The sequence below is a fragment of the Acipenser ruthenus genome, chromosome 3 (genome assembly GCF_902713425.1).
Source record: "Acipenser ruthenus chromosome 3, fAciRut3.2 maternal haplotype, whole genome shotgun sequence".
NCBI lineage: Eukaryota > Metazoa > Chordata > Actinopteri > Acipenseriformes > Acipenseridae > Acipenser > Acipenser ruthenus.
Window position 1 is genome coordinate 29192509 of NC_081191.1, and position 11172 is coordinate 29203680.

The window sequence follows — 11172 nt, forward strand, 5'->3', positions numbered from 1 at the left end:
TTTGCACATATATTTTAACAACTGCTGACAGTTGTGTACTTCCCTGTATTCAACAACCCACAATTTTTAAAAAATAAAAATAAAATAAGAATGGAGCACCCAAACAGCTATGAATGCAAAGCTACTGTGGAGTGAAAGTCTGCATATCTTTATTAGGCTGGAAATTCTAAAATTACCATATAATTGTAGTGACCCAGGCACTGTTCTGTGTCTGCTGGACTTGTATGTTGTCCCGTTGTTTGTCTTGTCTGTCTTGTCCTGTGTATGTGTTGCATGTATTGTTAAGGTGCCACCATGCCACCTAGAATGGGGAGAGGAGCAAGGGATGGATCTGTTTGGTCGGTCCGGGTGGACCGGGGGGTGGGGGGGTATAAATGCCACCTGCGTAGGAGAGGGGGGAAAGAGAGTGATAGGTTTGAGTGCTGAGTGTCTGAATAAACCGAGCCGTCAGAATTCTAGTCAGAGACAGTCAGTGAGATTGGGCCTGCGAGACAGTGAGAGAGACTGAAGCCTGGGAGTGACGTGGAGCGAGAGCCTAGAAGTGAAAGCGGGAGTCAGTAGGTGAAGGAAGGCCTTAGAGTCTTTTTATTATTTTTGTGACGTTGTCTTGGCCCAAACAGGGACTGTGTTATTTCGATAAATAAATTGCTTTTTAATTGTACCTGGCAACGCTCTCCGTCTTCTGATTTATCATCGAGGGCACGGCTCATTACATTGGCATTTCAGAAGTGGCATCATGGAATCCATGCCGTGGAAGGTGAGGCAGAGAGAGCGAACAGAACAGGAGGAGCCGCAGGGGGCTGGCTGGGTCCACAGATGACACATCGCCAGGTTATGCCCACTGCGATGTGTGATGTGGCGGTTTGTAAATGGGCATAAGAAGCGGGTAAGCAATGGGGAAATGGTCAGGAGGGGCCTTGTATTGTTGATGTGGTTTTAGGGAATGTGAAAACCCACGCATTAGTGGACACAGGGTGCGGGCAGACCTTAATTCAGACAGCTCTCTTGGGCGGTGTGTCGTAGCAGCTACAAGGTCAGGTGGCTATCTCCTGTATCCATGGAGACACGGCAGCATCTGTCTCTTTAATTCATTTAATATACATTGCAAGGTTACCATGTGTGCTTTCACAACTTTTAACTTTCCCGGGGGGAGTCCATTCAGTGAATTTGCCGAGGGTAAGCAGTCTCACATACATATGAGCATCAGTCATACATATATATGAGCATCAACAATTTACTCAAAGCCTCCACTAGTGTTTTCTACTATTGTAACAACCTTGACTTGCATAAAGAAGGAAAAACATTGAGTGAAATAGCTTGCATCACTTGATTTTCAAGGTGTGGTATCCGAAGCATAATCAACAAGTACAGAGAAACATCATCTGTAAATGACAAACCCAGGACTAGAAGACCCAAAAAGCTGTCTAACAAGAATGAGCAATGCTTGAAGATAGGATGTGTTGCAGTAAGAATACCTCTTTTAAGAAAGGGGAACAAGACTAAAAGGCTAAAATATGCACAAGAACACAGAAAGTGGACTATGGAACAATGGTCAAAGATGCTTTGGACTGTTGTTTTAACAGACTTGTATGCAAGTTAATTTATTAAGTCCATGTTTTTAACAGTGAGATGTATTTTTATAAATGGCCCAATATCTGTTTTAAGAAGTCTACAAAAGGTAAGAACCAACATAAACTCCAAAATCAACACCTCGTCATTGTTCTTGATTCTTGAAGTCCTTTTTTCATATGGTAATAGTAAAGGGGCACATGCAACCCTATATAGCACCAAGTGAGCATTTTTTAGAAAGTTTTTTCAGTGTGCCTTGGATGCCAAGGTTTGGGCTACTACATGTTATCCTGACACGTGCCACTTCATAATAATAATAATAAAAAATAATAATAATTTGGAAGTTCGTCACAGCTATGCAGCATGCGCAAATATGCACATCTGCTTAATAGAGTATTTTCTAGAATTTCAAAAGGGGGTCATTACACTAGTTTATCAAATAGCATGTCTTCAGCAACAATGCTACAGAAGTGCATTAATTACCCTTTAATCTTGTTTAAAATGTAAAATGAACTTGTGTCACACAAAGGAACTAAAGATTTATTGTGTTTCAAAACATCAGAATCCAAGATGTCTTCTGAGTTATGAATGCTTCAGTTCATATGTGAGGAGTTGCTGAGTAACAAAATACAGCAGAACCTTTATTTTGCAGCTCTGTTATTCCATTTTAAAAACACTGACTTTTTTGCCTAACAGTCAGAATTTATAAGGAGAACAAAACTGAACAGTGCTATGGTGTACACAGGCCAGCCAGCTAACAAAACCTCTTTCAGAACTGCACTAAAATCAATTCAGAGCTCACTTAGGTCAGTGGCTTAAGGGTAGGAGGGTCTGTGATCCACCAAATGTTTGGGTCATGACCAAACATCAAATAGTGTTAAAAGTTACATATGGTAGACATTCAAGCAAAAAAAACAAGCTTTGTTTACCACAAGAACTCAGGGGCATCCCGCTTCCTATAGTTTCTATTATTTTTACATTGCTGTTCAGTGCGTTCAGAGATGCATATTTGGCTTGGCTAGGTCATTCCGCCTACAAGCTATATACGTCATATAAATGAAAGGGACTCATAAACTCTCCAATCATAAAATATTGTAGCATTATTTTTATTATTATAGTGAGCCAACAATGGTCACAGAAGTGGCGTTGTTTTTTTTAAAAAAAAAAGGCTAGATAAGAGACTGTTCACAAATGTACTGAACCCACAAATGTATAAAAGATCACCATAGTCTGTTAAAATAGCTATGGTTTTGCACACAAGAAAATATATTGGTCAAGCTGGGTAAGAGTGCTGCCTGTACTTACAGTGTAATCTTATCAGCTCTGGACTGTATGATTAATTATAAACAACACCGTTAAGAACTGAGTGCATACTGAATTGTTGTTGGAGAGAGGCACTGGTCCCTCGAGAGACACTATAGTCAGTTTTGTCCAAATTCATGTAGCAGGTTTCTTAAGATGTCTACATATTTCAACGTGTGCCTGGTGACATTTTTTACTAATATACATACACAGCACAACATTTTTCTAGAAATTACCTCAATAAGTACACGTTTTACAGTCAGGTCTGGAGTATAAATTGCTTCATTACAAGCTTGAAAAAAAGCACCGTATTAGAGTAAAAATGTATTAATCTTTCACGGTCTATCAACACCTAAAGGCAGAGAGAGAGAAAAATAACAGCTGCATCTGGGGAAAGCTGAGACTGGTCAGAGGTCACCCCCTGCATCTGAATTCACAGCAAGACAGGAAAAGTAAAGGCACTCTCTTTGTGGCAACTCAGCACTATTTTTGAATGAACAGATACTAACTTAATTACCACTGTTCCCTTTTGCATCAGAGCTCCACAGTGGCTCATAAATCAATAGCTAGGGTCACATTGGTAAAGCACTAAAACAGTGTTTTCTTTCACTTCATTGTGTTGTTCATCACTTCAGTGTAACTTTAGTTCAATATCAGTTTTGGAACACGGTACTAGATATATGTGAATAAGTGAATGAAAATTATGAATGTCAATGCTAAAAGTCTAAAAGGTCTGGACTTCAAGCCACCATCTTGTTAATCCTGACGCTGCTAGGTAAAAATCTAATCACAGCAAGGAGGCTGATTTTGCCAGTTTCAAGATATCCCTCAGACCAAAATTTATGGGCCTCAAGTACTCCCTATTTTAACATTTTAATGATTGTCCATTAGTCAGAGATCTCAAAACACAAAGGAAAACACTTTTAAAAAACTACAAACTGCCATGACAGGCAGTATGTGTTTTCCACCTTGTGTGGAGACCCGCAGCAGGAGCACAACTCTGACTAAATCCGGTATGTTCCATCTTCTTCTTGCTTTAATTTAGAATTCAGAAGTAACTTTAAAAATTAGGGGCTCTCTAAAAATGAGCAATAATTAGAAGGAAGAGAGAATAATTACCACAAGAATCATGAACTTCTCCATGCAGTCAGCTGTTAGACTAATTCAGACTTTTGTCAAAATGTTTCTTGAACTAAAAATTATTTTTTGTATTACATTACATTTCATCACCTCGACAATGACAGTTAAGTGCAGTAGTTAACATGGCGTCTGTCAGCTCTCAACGGAAGCAGCAGGTTATTAACACTGGAATCCTGTAGTGATGATAAAATGGCAGTTTTCTACCAGTCAAATCTACTAAGAGGCACAATGTATTATAGGATTAGGAAACTTCCTCTCTAAGTGCATTGTCAAGCATTTTTTCCAGCTATGTTAATTACATACAGTAGCTTTATGAACTGTTGCATTCTCCTGTCAGCATTAAATGGTATTGATGGCTGCTTGTCTAGTCAAGGTAATGGAAACTGCCAGCTCCTTAACCTTTGCACTGTCTGTGCTACCTTGCTTTATACTTAGCCATACTACACAATTTTACAGTTGCTGGAACTAAAATAACAAGTCAAACTATGTAAAATGTCTTCATTTTTTATATTCAGAACCGTTTTATTCATTTCAGAGGCCAAAGAATTAAGACTGCATTGTCTTGCTGATTAAAAGTATTAGACCAAAATAAGTGTTGTTTGCAAGTATGTAACATACTTAAAAGTATGAATTAGCAACCCAGTACGTTATACAATGGAATATTCACTTTTTAACCAAAAACATGCTGAACCACCTTTAAATTGTCTCACATCAATTCTTCATACATTCAACAGTACAGTATACATGTGTGATAAGGATGGTGAGTGGGGTGTGGTGAAATGAACACTAACAACAAGGGTTTACTCCCCAAAACGTCCGTACGAAAGTTATTATCAAACTAAAGCAGGTCGCCCCTATATCAGCAATGGTATAGGGGAAGCACAACACAGTGGGTTGCAGTCCCAAGCAATAACAAACAATAACCCTCCTGTACCACAAACCTCCGTGCACGAAACTGTACAATGTGGTCGTGCTGGATGTGGTCCAAGTGTCCGTGCTCCGCAGTGCTATGCAGTGCTATGCAGTGATGTGGTGAAGTGTGGTTGTGAGCCGGCTCCGTGGCTGCAGCTCCCGTTCTCCATCTCACTCCTCTGCAACAACAAACAAATCAAAAGCAACAAATATACGCTCCGGCCATATAGCTTGTTTCAACATAAGGGGGCTGTACTCACACAACTGCATCCCCTTTATACCACCAAACTCCTCCCTGCAACCAGCCCGTTGCCATGGTTTATCCAATCGCTGCCTGACCCGTATCTAATCGCAATGGAGTTGTTTAGAGTACTTGCAGTTATGTACTTCCCCAAGATGGCCGACTTACGGTTTCCGCCCACCGCCGAATCAACCTGTCTATGATGAAGTGTACTACCAACCTTACACGCTGCTCTTTCCGATCAGGAGGGAGACTTACAGCATCAATGCTTTCTCTCTTTATCACAACATGTATATCCACTCCTTCCATGTCAACGATTTATCCATTGTACTCATGCATGGAAGCCTTCCATTGTTACTAGACTGTATTCCAGTTCCCAATCAGACATTCACTTGTTTTCACACTTTGAATCCCATGTTTTGTGATGATTCTCAAACTTGAGCTCATTACTAAGCCTAATCAGTCTATCTCATCTCTGAGAATTGTTAGATTTTTGTTTTACCAGTTTTTGTTAAATTTAGTTTGTACTTTGCCTTTGTAATTTTTTTAAATAATATTCTAAGATAATAATGTACGTGGATATTCTATAAGATTGACAATAAATTAATGCTTCACTATTGATAGTAATACTATTTGATTGCTCTTCTTAGTGAGTCTAGCCGAGCGCCCTCTATAGATAACTCAAAATCCAGGTCATATTCTCAAAACAGATGACATTTTACAGACTATGTAATAAACCCCTCTCCCACGACTCCATGCAACAACTCCCTATTTTCTCCCCTCATTTCTATACAATGAATAAATAAATACCACGATTTAGCCAGCTGTGGGTTTGCTTTGTCAACCTTCAGAGCTGCGTGTATCTCACTCTCCTTCAGCGTTTTTAGTAAATGTGTGCCGGATGCTGTTAATTTATGGTCTGAAACCGTTGCTTCATTACTTAAACTTCCTTTTCAACTGATGCTAAACTTTTTAATGCAAAGAACTGACAGGTTGATTGTGGTTTCTTATCTTTTGGTTAAACATTGGTAAAATAACTCATGGTCAAACAAATCTGTTTTCATAATGCTGATTTTCAGAGATTATTTTAATACAATTTTGTCCAAAAGTATTAGAGACAGCTGTTTTCTAACATAAACCTTGTATTTTCACCTACCATCTGTAACAGAAGTGTCTCCACATTTCTTGGCACATAAAACCCATGGAGCATTCTGGTACCATGACCTCAGTGACTCCCAACCTCAGAGTTTTATTCAGAAAAGTTACAGCTCAAGGCCTGTGAAAAATGTGGCCTTCAGACAGAAACCTGTTTCATGTCTTTCTCTTTGGGCTAATGGGTTTATTAGTTATTGCTGTTTTTTTCAGGTCTGCTTAAGGACAACTTTCTTTCATTAACAATAACAGCGGATAATGAAATAAAACATTTATTCACAGGGGTACATACTGTAGGTGCAGCACAGCCCTTATGAAAGTGTACCACAGTATTTTTGCATTTTAATGTTGCATTTTTCTATACTTATACTATTTACTGTGCCTTACCATGACTAATAAATGCCATGAATTCTAACAAATCTACTCCAAACCTTTATCATAGGCCCCTAGCCTCTGTCCGTAAAACAATTTACTTTATAGAGTTGTATCTATTTCTAATAACAAGATGAGGGTCCTTCTGAACCAGTTTTATAAAATGTATTATTAGTGTTCCCAATGAACTTGAAACACTCAGTTATAGACAATGAGGTAAACATGTAAGAAACAAACTCAATATCCAAACCTTTCAGTTAAAATCTGTGAAATCCAAGCAAAAAAAAAAAGAAAAAATTTCCCCTAGAGAGACACAATGACAAACATACAGACTAACTAACTGACAGTGTTGCTAAAGATCTCACCTTTAGAACTTTCATTTCTGTTAAAGAATAGTTTGATGATGCTTCTTTATTGTGTATATTTCAGTATAAAAATAAATTGTATGTCCTTTGAAAAAATGACACAACTTCAGGTCTTTCCATTTTCCCCTGGCTAGATAGTGAATCTAGTAATTTCATTCCCTTTTAGAATAAAGCACAAGGAAGGGAACTGACATGAATACTCTAAGTGTATATCTTCAAATCCAATTTCCACCATTCATGTTTTGAGCCCTGGTTTTCTCCCATAGGAGCTTCATATTACTGTCATGAATGGCTACGTGAACAATGGGAAGCTTGGCCTAGAATAAAAACAGTGGACTTGCACAGGAAAATAAATAGTTTGTAAAGCTTGGATGTAGCCTACAAAAGTTTGTAAAGGAAAAATAAATGTACCAGGCCAGTCATGTAGGCAATACAAAAAGCCAAAGGTCTTGTTGATGGATCTTCTATCAGGGAATTTACCTCCAATTTAGTTCACTCCACCCCAACCCCAAGGACTTTGTTAAAGATCTGATTCAACAGAGCATCCCTTAGGAGCCAACTCTTTAGCCTTACTGTCCACTCATATAGCGTTCTTACGAGAAAAAGCATATTGGAGGTGCCATGAAGAGGATTTATTTGGTTTATTTGTTCATGAATAAGATATGTACTGTTACTGTTGAGTTTCTGTACCTCAGCATACTACCTCAGTGGGTTTTTGCCTGATTAAAATAATAGAAAATATATTAAACAAAAAAACTAAAACACTGCTGTTGTTTGAATTTACTTTCTAATTAAAATAAAGAACATCATTTTTTGTTCTGCATTGCTGTGTTGGCATTGTTGACGAACAAGGAAGGTTCTTAGGGTGGTACAGACGATTACATCCTGTTGATATTCTGCATGCTCACCCAACACCTGTGTAACGGGGGGCACAGAAGGGAGCACAGCATCAGCGGGGGCAGCTAGCAGGCTAAATCACCACCTCTACACCGTGCAACAAACCAACAACAACAGCGCTATAAAAGAGCAACTAATCCAAATTCTGCCCTAGTTTAACAGCACAGGTTATGTTATTGGGAAAGAGCAATGCAAGAATCATAGGAAAAGTAGAGGACAAGCAAAAATGGAGTTCAATGTTTTTATTTATAAGATAAAATATGCCTTTTGCATTTACTAGAGATTATATCAAACAGAGGCATATTAGTTAACACCAGCTACACAAGTTACAGACAGCGTCATTCACAGGTTATAAAGCAATGAAGGGCACCTAAGCAGAATAAAACAATCCAGATTTAGTTACATTGGTGAATTATTTCCCAGACTGACATTCATGTTCACATGAGCTGCTCGTTATCATGAATGTCCTCCCAACTCTCTCTCGCCTTCTTAAATCATGCTTTATAAAGTATCCAGCTGCACACAATTTTACTGATTAATTAAACTGCGATTTCCTTACACATCCACACGTGCTTTAAAAACATACCAATAGAAAATAATTAAAGTGCAATGAAAAACAAAACATCTTAAATCATTATAAATACAAAACATAGTGCAAAGAAGGCTTTATATTGATGTACATATGCTGTTAATGTGTTTAAAATTAATGATATCATGCAATTTGATTTGTATGCCATAAAAAGATAGATGAATGTGTTTGTATATAGACAGATAGAGTAAATAAGGAATATGTAAAACATTTTCACAAAAAATGTTGTACACGTTTATATACAAAAATATATGAAAATAAAGAGAAATAAGAATTACAAGATTGCTTTTTACCTGCAAAGCGTGTATCAAACACACAGGTCATATAAGATACAAGATAGCTTAGTTACACAAGACACAATTAAAGCTACCTTAACACCCATATCATCTCATTGTAACATTTTACCAAGGAACAACCCTTGAATAAATATTAGATTGTCTATCAGTTACTACAATACACAGGGACATATTTTCAAAGCGTTTACTCCAGTCTTTATTAACTCCTATCTATATATCTTGTGTTATCTTTTCTGTAAAGGACAAATCCTAGGAATTATATTTATATGAAAGTGTTATAGTGTTGCATTTTATATTCTGGTTACAGTGTGTAAGTATATACATGTGTTATATAAATTGTGTGTATATTTTAATATTAATTTTCACATTTTTTTTAATTGGACAAGGGATAATATATGAACATATGTAGTCATTTGTATAAAACATTCACCAAATGGGGTATATTTTCATTATAATATATATATATATATAGACAGAGAGAGAGAGAGAGAGAGAGAGAGAGAGAGAGAGAGAGAGTATAAAAAGACATATTTAGATTATAAAAAACACATATATTTAAAGTATAAAAAACACATTTAAATTATAAAATGACCATATATTTAAAGTACCGGTATAAAAAACACACATTTAGATTATATAACATATATATAAAGTATAAAAAACACACATAGATTTTAAAGTATAAAGACACATATTTGGAGTATAAAAAAACATATATGGAGAGAAATATATGTTACATATACTAACACATAAAATCCTTATATTGAAAATACTATAAAATCGGGCCAATTTCATAACCAATCCGTATATAATTTATATATGAACTTATATGTGTACACATAAAAACCAAATGAAGAGAAATAACAGCATATAAAGCCCACCGCACACAGCCTGAATAAAGCCGTCCCGACTCATCTCAACTCAACTGGCCATACAGAGTTTGGATGAATCATATCAGTGTGCGTGCCCTTAAAACCAAGATTATGCAGATTTCACTCGGGATGTCTTCAGATTTGAAGATTGAACATGTTGAATCTTTTTCAGAAGCAGTTTCGTTCAGATGTGATCAGTCTGTCTGTGTGCGGCGGTAGATTTATTATCAATCTACTGGTAGCCTATATTTTTTTACTGCGCTAAAACAGAAGTAACCGGTGAGTCGATCTCCAATAGGTCACAAATCACAAGCCCCTAGGTCCGCACCCTCAGAAAAAAAAAAAAAAAACGCCAGTCAAATAAAAATCAACAGGTTGGATTTTGTTTACCACAGCCTAAAGTGTTGTAGACAAACTATACAAAAAGTCAAACGCTGCCTTAAACGTTTGCATGGTGTAAATGGTCAATAGCTAAATTAATAGGCTAAGCACTTCTGACTTTTGGTTGCCTCGTGGCGCTGTCTGCGCTGTCTAATCAGCATACAATGCCATGCATATGAGGGTCGCTATGTTGGGCTAAGTTAATACAAAAATGTGTACAGGGCAGTATTAATTAAATTTGCATACATGGTAATCACCAGTCTAGCTGTGGTCAGTAATTCAGTCTTAGCAGTGTGCGACACCCAGTCGGAAAAAACTCAATTGTGACGTTAAACCAAAACTGAGCACAACTGATCACAGAATCTGTGCAAACTCAGATGAGATGAGTTGGGACGGCTTGAGTCGGGCTGTGTGTGGCGGGCTTAACTGTAACATATATTGCTTTTTATATATGTGAAATATAAGTTATTTCCGTATGAGTACATTGCAAATCAGATGTTGCAAATCTAATGTTCTGTCCTTAGATGTCTTTTTAAAATAAATACAAATAAAATACATTAATCTTTGACACTAAAATGCTTTCATTCTATTCGACATGTTTAATAGCTCTATTCACACATTATAAATTGTGCTGGTCTTTAAAGTAACACAGATCAGACTTGAAAACATGTTACAAACACCCATGCTAATCAGGAAATTTCCGCCTACTAATGGAAATTATCGTGCCTCACTGGCCTGGGCTGTTGCAATAACAGTTATAAAAGGGCATAGTGAACAAAAAAGAACACAACAGAGAAGACAGCACCACTAAAAATACAGTTTAGAGTACGATTTCTTTGGTTTAATTAAATTAAAATAAGTGGCATACAGAACGTGGACTGGTTCTTATTACTAGTAAAAAGAAATGCAGGAAGTTTATGATTTGTTTATTTAGAAATATATTGACACATGTTAACAGTTAAATATCCTTTATTCTCGACTGTTTAAATGTGATTCTGGAAGTTACAGAGATTCATGTTTTGCCATCCCACATTGTTAAACACACAGTTATCATAGCGAAACCAGCTGCTAGGTCAGGACACAT